We start from the raw sequence: 11,570 nt of genomic DNA, 5'->3' as shown, positions 1-11,570 counted from the left end.
GGGCCTCATCAAGGTTTGATGCACAAATGGTGCAGAAATATACAAGATTGATGCTAGATTTATATAGAATATTGCATTTTTCATCCTTCAAATTGGAGCACTTACTGTGCACCCATGACTGACACCACTAACACTGAATGCTACATTCCTCATCATCCTTAATTACAGATTTACACTCAACACATGTGTCACTTCCCTTTCTTTGACCAGTTTGCTTCCGGTGAGACTGAGCTAGCCAGTTCTTTTTGCTTGATAGGTCCAGTAGACATCTTATTCCCAAATAGTGCATATCAACTGTTTCAACAAACACAAGGACAACGGCAATTCTGCAAAATTGTAGGTCAAACCTTTGAAGGTACTGTTAGTAGATCTTAATGCCATGGTACAACAGCTGGAATGTTTGTTGAGTAAATCGTCAAATTTCACTACTATCTGGATCACGTGATATTTTTTGTCTATGTGATTTTTTAAAAATATGTAGAAACAATCAGTGAATAAGCTATAGCACTAGTTCTCACCTTTAGCCCATGTTTGTGCTCTCAAGTTTAAAGATCAAAGAGTTATTGTTTGTTGTGTGTATATATATATATATATAGACCACCATCATCAGACATCACCTACACTCAAGATGTAATCTCAATACTTGAAGATATTGCACAACAACTCCCATATGGATAGGTGGGGACATAAACCTTCCTAATATCAACTGGAATAACAGTACAGTTGTAAATAACAGTTACCCACTTGCAATTTGTAATATCCTATACTTAATATCATATAATGGTTTCTCACAAACTGTTTTAACTCCAACAAGAAACCCAAAATGTATAAGACATCTTCCTCACCAACAGACCATCTACAATTACATCATGTGAAGTTATACAGGTATCAGTGATCACGAAATTGTCTCGATTTCTATTTCAGTTGTCATATCTCACAACAAAAACACAGGGAAAAACATTCCTATGGCACAAAGCTAACTTTGACTCAATAAGACACCACATAACTGAGTTTGCCAATACATTTTTAAAAGTTTATCATCACAGCAATCCAATCAATGTATTATGGAATGACTACAAAGCACTGTGTAAAGATTGTATGGCAATGCAATGAAACCACAAACGAAATCTGTCAAACAGAAACTACCTTGGATTACTAGAAATATTAAGAGACTGTCAAGAAAAAAGCAAAGAAAATATAACTTAACCCAAAGGACAAACACAGATGATCATTGGAAAGCCTGTTACAACCTAAAGAAAGAAGTCCAAAGATTATGTCGTTCCTCACACAACAACTATGTTTCATCCCTCTTAGACTCTCATAGTAAATGTACTAAGAAATTCTGGTGATACATCAAAAGTATGTGTAAAGGTCAGGTCTCTATCAGTACCTTGCAGGTAAGTGGAGAATCCCATTCTGACAGCTGCTCCAAAGCCAACATTCTCAATGACCACTTTTCCTCTGTTTTTACTGAAGATGACCAATCTCCTCTTCCTGACATAAGCAACGAGCCAGTTCCTAACATCTCACAAATATCAGTTGAAGTAGATGGAGTGCGCAACCTCTTAGTCAACTTAGATGCTTACAAAGTAGCAGGTCCTGACAACATGCCAACACGATTGTTTAAAGAAACTACACAGCAAATGGCCCCGCCCGCTACTTACATTTATCTTTCAAGCATCACTTGATCAGGGTAAATTGCCTTCTGATTGGAAATCAGCTAATGTCACACCTATACACAAAAAAGGATAAAGAACAGACCCTCAAGCTACTGACCAATTTCCCTGACTAGTGTCTACTGTAAGACTCTTGAACAGGTAGTATACTCGTCAATATTCTCACATCTAGAAAACCAACAAATATTAATTGATAACCAACATGGGTTTCGTACACGACAATTATGTGAAACACAACTTATTAGTGGTATCTCTGACTTCCAACAATACCTCAACAATAAAACACACATTGATACTCTCTTTCTCAATTTTGCTAAAGCGTTTGACAAAGTTTCTCATACTAAGTTCTGTCACAAGCTATCTTATTATGGAATTAATGATCAACTTTTATATGGATCAAAAACTACCTATCTGATCGATCTCAATCTGTATGGATTATCTAGTAAACCAATTTCAGTTGTTTCAGGTGTCCCGCAAGGGACTGTACTAGTTCCACTACTATTTTTACTTTATATTAATGACGTAATACTTCTGTTAACAGTACAATCAGACTGTATGTGGACAACGTTTTAATATAAGTTATTGACTCTGAAAATGACTGCCACATGCTACAAAATGACCTTAATAAACTGGAACACTGGGCAGACTTATAGTCAATAAAAATTAATCCTACTAAATGTGTACACTTAGGCATAACTAACAAGAAAACTTTCCTCAAATATAGCTACAGTATCTATAGCCAACAGTTAAAACAAGTCACTTCAGGCAAATACCTGGAGATCATTATTGACAGCCATCTCACTTGGAAGGACCACATTAAACAAAATTAGCTCCAAAGCCAACTCAGCCAAAACATTCCTAAAACAGAATATATACCAGTGCCCCACAACAATCAAGTCTAACTGTTATAAATCCATTACCCGGCTAATTCTTGAATATGTCACACCAGTTTGGTGTCCTTTTCAACAAGCTCAGATATATCAAATAGAGAGGATACAGTGCAATATGGCACGGTTTGTGATGAATGACTACTCCCGATATAGTAGTGTTACAAGTATGTTAAATCATTTATCCTCACCCACAGTAGCAAACAGGTGAACTTATTTAAAACTATTTTACAAAATTGAAAAGACTCTTGTCAAAACCACCATAAACTTGACACCATTGGCTTCAGTCACACGGGGTCACCCCTGCCGCTATACCATCCTTCCCATCAGAACTGAGAGACCTTTGCACATTCCTATCTACCTTCAACTACCAAGATGTGGAATGATCTCCCTGAGTCACTGGTGATGATTAACAACTTAGATGAGCTTAAAGAAAAACTGTTATAGCACTCATTTCTACCATTATCTGTGTTGTACGTCCCCATCATGAAGCTACCCCTCTGCACAGAGTAACCACTCTACAAACAAGCTTATGTATCTAGGCTTTTAGTGAACTCCGTACTTTTTCCATAAGCGATTCAATAGCACTGATTAAAACATTAAACTTGTGTAATGAAAATTCTTTGTGATATCTCTAGGATATGTCCGTTCATCGTAACCAAATGTAATGTACCTATCAAAGTTTTGCCCCACCTACCCCCATGCGGGCAAGGAGGAGAATTAGGTGGGGATTTGACCAAAGTCTCAGTCTAAGTCTCCTAGTCTGGGGGCAAAATTTCAAGTCTAATCCCCCTCCTTTCTCCCACATATCCCCCTCCTTATAACCTGGGGTTCTTCAAATACAAACATAATAATAACTCCACTGTTCACAATTCACACATATATAAAACTCTGGTTCCATCATAATGTTTGTATATTCCCAATGATACCAAGTTCTTCAGTCATCACAAACAATCCATTTCTCAATTTCATCAGTTTCTTCTTATAATGTTCCACAAACTCCACAGTACTCTTCATTGTCATCATCATCACTAAGTAAATTATCACCATCATTGTGTCCTTCACTGCTTCCCTTCTCTATCAACTGCTGGTGCTGAGCTCTCCGTGTTGCTGCTGCTTTTTGCTCCCCTTTTCCTATTTTCAGCCACAGTTTCCAAATGTTTCAACCAAATATCTACTTCTTCTGCAGGTAACAAAATGTTGCGTGCCAAGTCTGTCACGTTTATTGAATCTGACTGCTTAAGACTTTTTTGAATTGTTACAGATGGTGGTGGGGTATGAATTACTAAGAATTTCTGCAGGCTTCAAATAATGTCCTGGGCAGGTTCCTTTGCAATCAGGACAATTAGTATCACCCCAGGGTCTCTTAGGATCAGGTACTGGTAACAGTAGTTTGTTAACTGAGGGACCACCTTCATACCACTTGTAGTTGCCTATAGTGGATCCAACATTTTGTTGACAAAGTGGATGATACATGTATCCCTGAAACAACAGCACAAGTGAAATATATACTGTGGAGGGTAACCCTTTATCATATGTTGCTCCCGCATGTCCCACACGTCCTTAAATAATTTGAACAATTCTGGGTGTTCCTGATGCAAAATCCTTTTTTTTATTTTTTGAACCTTTTAAAAGATTTTTTAAATGTGTTCTGTATTTCATGAGATCATTAGCATCTGCACCTGTAAATAACTGTATCACGGTATCTCCACAGGGGCAGTAATTGACATGACTAAGATAAACATCAATAGCCTGCTGTAAATTTGTCTTCAATGTTCTTTCATTGATGTGCCCTGATTCGATACAAGAACCTGACAATGTAGAGGGTATAAAAAGGTTAGCATGTCCACATGTTAGACAACCATTCTGTAGTTCTACCCTGTTTATATAACTGGATCCAGAACTACGAGCAGTGACTAGAGTCACTAACCTTGTATTCTTAAGGTGTTCCAGAGTCCAAAAAAACTGAACTTCCTCATGCACTGGTCCTTCATCAGACCCTCCATCAACTCGGATACACAATATTTTCTTAAGGCCATTATCATTGTAAAACACATCATTCAGTTCTTCTTTAGATTTAAGCATTTCAAAGTCTGCTGCATGCTATGCTGGATTTTTGGAGTGAAGTGGAATAGCTTTCACCACATCTACACAAACCTCTGGTGTAGTCTCTGTTTTGTAAAGTTGTACGAAGTTGTTTGAATTATACTAGGATAAGGATTAACATAATCCGTGTGTGTTGTCAAAGTATCACAACCGATAACAGAAGTGGTTCGATACTGCTTGTGTGTAGGTAATGAGTCTAAACGGAATCCTGAGGCATCATCTCTGTTAACAACTGTCAAATCAGAACCATCTCTCAACTGCACATAATTCAGTCCATTATAGAAAGCATTAGACCAACGAAAATCAGGATTATACTTTAACTGAAACCCCTTTCTAGCCCGTCTTGTAGTTACTTTTGCCATACCCTTATATCTCTGAGCTGATTTGTGCCTCATATTACGAGCAACACATAATTGTACAACACTTCCATAAGAAAAGTGGCATTTATAAATATTTGTAAATGTTTTCGAATTTTCTCATATGTTACTTTTTGAGTGTTTTTAACATTGCCATCAAAAGTGAGAATCCCTGTTCTCCTCCATGCATCTGCACCAACATTATTAGATTTTACAAATTCTTCAATTCTTTCACCAACATCAGGAAACTTCTTAACCATACTATTCAGATGCTGAGAGGATAATCTTTGCAAGAAATGCTGACTTGCAATTCTCTTAGCTTTAAGTCGACTAAAATGTCGTTTAATAGATTGACATCATTTCTTAATATGTGCTTTAAGATTAGGGTCTAAGGGAGACTGAATATTATTGACTTTGGCAGGATTATCATTATCACTGTCACTATCAGTGACTACAAATCCATTCATTTGGTTAGCAATTCGTTCTTGGTGCGACAAATTTAATTTATCATCTAATAGAAAGGCTTCGTATGATATCTGAAATTTCTTCTTATTAGCCTGGCTGATTTTAAGGTCATTTATTAACCTTTGTACATCAATACACTTTGTTTTGCCACTAATTCTTTCATCAATACAAAACCAATTGTACTCACAATCTGCAATCAGTGCTGCAAATTCTGAAACATTCATAATTTCTAACTGTCGGTATTCATTGTTACCTTCTTGCTCTGAGTCTTCTGAGGATGAAGTGTCATCATCAATAGTAATCCCAACGGATTTTAAGAAAGCTTTGTCTTTAGTTGCAGCTAAAGAATCTATAGACCTGCGAATAAATTTTGCATGTTGGATTGCACTTTCTACTTTAGCAACCCTGTCTGTCATATTTTGAATTCCAAAATGTTTTTGTGCTTGTGTTGATGATAATCCCACACTTTTACAGTTGTATATCTGACTAATTCCCATTCCCTATCTGATGAACATAATTCTAATAGCCCTCTCAATATACTTTTATCGATAAAAGAAGTTTGTTTCTGTTGTCGTTGAAGTACATTATGCAGTAATTCAGAAAATGCTTTGTAATTGACACCGTCTACAAATTCCATTAAAATACATTCTGATACTCCTGGATGATAAGAAATTCGTAAGCAAACTAGTGGCATTTGTAGCAGGCGTCATTGTGCATATTGCTGGTTATATGTTACTCCAGGAAATGCTGTTGTAAAACCGGTTTTTAATTTTACATATCCACCTTGTAAAACCATCTCAACTACTGCTAGCATTGTACAACACTCCTTACAATTATAATGATGAATAGAACAATCCCTTTGTTTGGCAACTTCGTACTCTTTCAATGTTAGATTAGTATTAAAACTTGGAACATACACTCCATCACTTACAGTACAATAATCTGATAACCGACTCTTACAAAAATCATCATAAATTTTGACAAGTTGATCAATTGGCCTCCCATCATTAATAGATGCTTCACACAGTAAAGTTGCATCACTTGAATTTTCATCATTAGATGACTCTATATTCACGTTTTCTGTACTCTGTGATAAGCTTGATCTTGGATTACTAGAATCGGTATCAGACAATCCCTTTGATTTGTCCTTCTTTTTTGAATAATTGTTTTGCTTTTTTTGCAGCATTGCTAACTCACAGCTCAACTCACAGCGCGATTTAAGCTCAGAAATTTCTTCAGACAGTTCATCACAAGTTTTAAAACTCTTGGATTGCATGGCTGCTTCTACTCTTTTATTTTTAAAACCAATGCGTTTATCCAAATCTGCTATTTGATCTTGAGTATCATCAATTTGACGTTTTCTTTCAACAGCATCAATCCTTACTCTTTTAGCAGAGGATCCTTCTGGCTGAAGTGTATGTTTAACTGAACGACTTTTCCCCTTTTTGTACTGATACCCATCTTCGTGGACTTTGTCCTTGGCTAGCGTCAAGAGATCTCCTCACTTTCCAAGTAAGAGAGATGGACTTTTTAAGCAAAGTTCAATGCTTGCAGAATTAACTTGTTTTTGGTATTGAGTCAAATTATTACTTTTCCCAAAAAATATTGCTTTCTGTTTGATCTGTTCTGTATCAAAATCGTTGTTAGCTGTTTCTGTATCAGGTGATATATCTATAGTTTCCTACACACGCATGAAGATGTGCTTAAATTGTAATTATCACAATAGAACATATACCTCTTCTGTTGGGTTTCTTATGGATATATTACTGCAAGCCTCATCTGTTTCCATTGACTACCACCCTTTTCCTTTGATGGTGGAACACCTGACTGTTCTTTAAGTACCGTGACCGTATCAACCTAGTACATACATAGTATAAACACAAAATAGCTACTATGTCACCACATACTTCATTGCTTTTATCTAAGGGTGTGGTACCACTCGCTGAACAGCAGCTAGTTGCATCCTCCACTCGTACAATTCACATAATCGAATGTTCAGCTATAATGTCTTCATTCATCACATCAACAAACTCTCCTCCCCACTCATCTCTCTTCATCTGAATAACAAATTCTCCTTTCACCTTGAACACCTTGACAACTTCATTTTTGAGTATTGTGATATCACTAAACTCTTCACTACGACAGAACTTCACCACCTGTCTTCTGTTGTTATACTCGACCAATACTTCACAAGCAGCCATTTAAGTTCTGCCAACAGAAACCTTTCAATCACCCATTAAGAAAATTTATAGTGTAAACAATGCTAAAAGTGAAACCTTATATCGTACATTGAAATAAAGGCAGAAAGGACACTGCAGAATAAACAATTGATTAACAGCACAAGGATAACAGACCACACCATGCGCAAACGAATATATTAGAATACACGCACGTGTGTTGGTATTAATTCAATAACTGGTATGCTGGTAGTTATTTAGCTTCTGTACACTGACTGAATACATAGCTCTACGCCAAAGCAAGATATCTTTACAGAAGTAAGTTTTTTTCAATTATATGGTTAAAATAAGCAGCATAGTCTAAAGCCCCACACCCAGGGCCAAATTTTTAGTCTAATCCCTTCGTTAGGCCCCTCGTTTGCCCGCATGGGGGTAGGTGGGGCAAAACTTTGATAGGTGCATAACCGGAACTTACCTACTGACCCACACTCAAAAATTTAGGTATGTATATATATTTACCACTCTGCGTGGGCAGTTCAAAGGCACCGCCAGTGCCATAATTTCTATATTGCACTGCTGCAGACCGCAGCGAGTGCATTATAACTTATAACGTACTGGTTGCGGTTTTGTAGACCGCAACGAGTGCATTATAAGTTATAATGCACCGACCGTAGTGCAATATACAGATATTGCACTGGCTGTGGTTTTGTGCAGCATAGCACAAGTGCCGGTGGCCAAGACCACTACAACACCTCACCTAATAGGTGGAAAGACACTTCATAGATCACTAGAATTCTTTTATAGCCTGGCATGTAAAGGTCGATTGTGGGCCATAACGTCACCAATATGTATAATGTTTACAAGCAACCAATAGCGATTGAAAAAGCCAACGTGGTGGCCACAACTCTAGTCTACATATATATAAACGTACTTATACACCTTACTAGTCTGGTACTATCTTAGCCCAGATTAAACTGTAGTCCACTTTGACAATGACTCAATAAAACTAATATATTCTAAATAATACTCACCTTTACGTTTGATTGTGGTAACCAGTTTTGTCATGCCACCAGATTCGAATTTAACCAGTGTGAATAGTAAGAATTAGACTAGTATCGTTTAGTAGTTAGGTTTTGTTTACTTAAACCGTCTATTTAGCTGCTTTTTTTCGCTCGAGAGAATCACTATGGCAATTAGTCTGGCACTTAATCTATATGGCGATTAAGTGATCACGCTGGCATGCTGAGCATTACATGATGAGAGTCAAACAGCAAATACAGGTTAGTGATATAACCCATGGCGTACTAGCTTTCAATATCTCAGGTGGCTGCAGTACTGCAGGGGGAATGTCATTGCAACGTCTGGCTTGGTTACCCACAATCAATGTTAGAAACCTGGCCTTTATAAGTATTACAGCTGTCTGGTGAGACTCTCCCCACCGATTAGGTGAGTGGTACATAACAGTTATCCAACGTGCACTCGTGCTCTGCCTGTATAAATGCACTTGCCTTCAGGCCTGACGGCCCTCAGGCTCGTGCGTTTATATCAGGCAGAGCACTCGTGGCCGTTGTATAACTATATAATACATATGTAACACTTTCACACCTCAGATCAAAGGAACCGCCTAGGCTACATTTTGTATGTAGCCCAGCTAGCCGGGCTACATTTCTTATGTAGCCCAGCTAGCCGGGCTACATAAGAAATGTAGCCAGGCTACAACTGGGCACTGATTATATAGATGTAGATGCTGAAATCGATTGTGGGGATCAAATAATACTCACGTGATTAGGATTCACAACTTGGATTTCGCCATGAAAACCACATAGACGGAGAGCGTTTTGTTATCCTTGCCATCCTACGAGTTGAAAAATGTTGGGCTAAGGTGAAAACTAGTGCTACAGCTTATTCATTCAATCGTTTCCGCACGTTTTCAATACGGACACACCCCCATCATGAAGCTACCACTCTGCATGGAGTAACCACTCTACAAGCAAGCTTACCTGTCTAGGCCTTTAGTGAACTGCGTAGTTTTCCCGTAAACGATTCAATAGCACTGACTAAAACATTAAACTTGTGTAACAGAAATTCTCCATGATATCTCTAGGATATGTCCGTTTATCGTAACTGAACGTAACCAGAACGTACTAGCTGCTGATCCATAATCGAAAATTTTAGTATGCATATATAATACATCCAGTGGCTGCACTTCAAAATGGTTCAGTGAACTAAAACGTTGCAACTTACAAGGGGATCTAACCCATGCTAGTTAAAACTTGAGGTTAACAGGTTGTAGCACGCAACACCAGTATGTGGATTTGTCAAGAATGTAAAGTTCCACTACTTGTGCAATAAAAATTATTAATTTAAAAGTTAATTAGGGTTCTAGCAATAAAAAATACTGAAACAAGAGATGATGGTATATAGTTATGAGAGAAGATCCCTATACCAAGTAAGTATATTCCCTCATAGGGACCATCATCTCGTTGTTTCACAACTTTTTAGTGCTGAAATGTTAAATTAAAATTTTTTATTGCACTATTTTATTAACTACCGTATGCACAGAAATTTTCGCGATATAACTATTTCACAAGTTGCGATGCAAAACACGATTTTATTTTGACGGTTCCATGCCAATACTGAATTGTTCACAATTTTTTAATTTTTACGTCACATACTTCAATTTTATTGGGTGCAGAGTTGTCTTATATTTGAACTCAGTGTTACACTGACTACGAGACAGATATAACTCATAACTTTAAACCAGCACATCTAGCTAGCCCAGGAAAAGACACTTTGCAAAGCAGTGTGTCGCAGTTGATGAGGGCTGAAAGTGATCTCAAACACCAGCTAGTATGTTGAGGTTTTGAAGCGCCATACCACAAAGGGGTGTCTCCATCTCACAATTCACCATCTCTCTGACTGGGAGACTCCATATACACGGTAGCATATGAATGCAGCTACTGATAGTTCATTGTCGAAGTCATTGCACGTTATGAAATTTTCATGGATTGTATTTTCACAGTTGCTGTGTTAACCATGAAATCCCTGAAAATTATGTACTTTGAAAACATCCTCATACAAAATGTACAACTATATATTACTAGTATATTAAAATAAAGTAGGGATCCAAGCAATGAAAAGTAGTGAAACAAGAGATGAATGATGGTATTACAGTATAGCATAGCTCGGTGGGAAAATCCCTACATTGGTATGTAATCAATAGGGATTTTCCCACCAAGCTATGCTATGCTGTAATACCACAAGTATTTCAAAATTTTGGAATTTATAACTAGAGTAGGGACCATAGCACATTGATAAAAAGTAATGAAACAAGCTGGAGTAGTGCACGATGTTAAATCACAGTAAAACAGTAAGATGTGTTATATCCCTACTGTGCATTTCCATTATGGATCTTGGAGCACAGTAGGGATATAACACTTCTTATTGTTTTACTGTGATTTAACATCGTGCACTACTCCAGCTTGTTTCAGTACTTTTTATCAATGTGCTATGGTCCCTACTCTAGTTATGAATTCCATTTTTTTGAAATACTCGCTTGTTAACTTTTTTTTGTAAATAATATTATTATGATTGGTGACGCATACTGCATTTGAAATGGTGCCACGCGCCCCAGCTATATTGTCTGAAAAGTGAAGTATCCATTACACTTCGCTGTCAGCTATGTTCATCCCGTTACACAGCAGTATGAATCAAGAGCTGTTCGAAAAGCATCTCTGCATCCCACGCATACCGAAAGAAAGGGTTGGTGCCTCATGCCCCAGTTATATAAATTATTGTCTGAAAAGTGAAGTATCCATTACGCTTTGTTGTTGGCTATGTTCAACCCGTTACACAGCAGTATGAATCAAAAACTGTTTTAAAATCACCTCTGCAATCGAAGTA

The 11,570-nt window shown here is 37.4% G+C and overlaps 1 long non-coding RNA gene across 1 annotated transcript; it reads right to left on the bottom strand.

The window, feature by feature from the left end:
- Positions 1-3,843: 3,843 nt before the first annotated feature.
- On the bottom strand, positions 3,844-8,072 carry LOC136244648 (uncharacterized). The gene is made up of 3 exons (XR_010695492.1): positions 7,398-8,072; positions 7,226-7,347; positions 3,844-7,171 (listed from the first exon to the last, which is right to left on the bottom strand). It is a non-coding gene; the product is annotated as an uncharacterized lncRNA (long non-coding RNA).
- Positions 8,073-11,570: the final 3,498 nt, after the last annotated feature.

This window comes from Dysidea avara, chromosome 14 (genome assembly GCF_963678975.1).
Source record: "Dysidea avara chromosome 14, odDysAvar1.4, whole genome shotgun sequence".
NCBI lineage: Eukaryota > Metazoa > Porifera > Demospongiae > Dictyoceratida > Dysideidae > Dysidea > Dysidea avara.
This window is presented reverse-complemented; position numbering and strand designations above follow the sequence as displayed.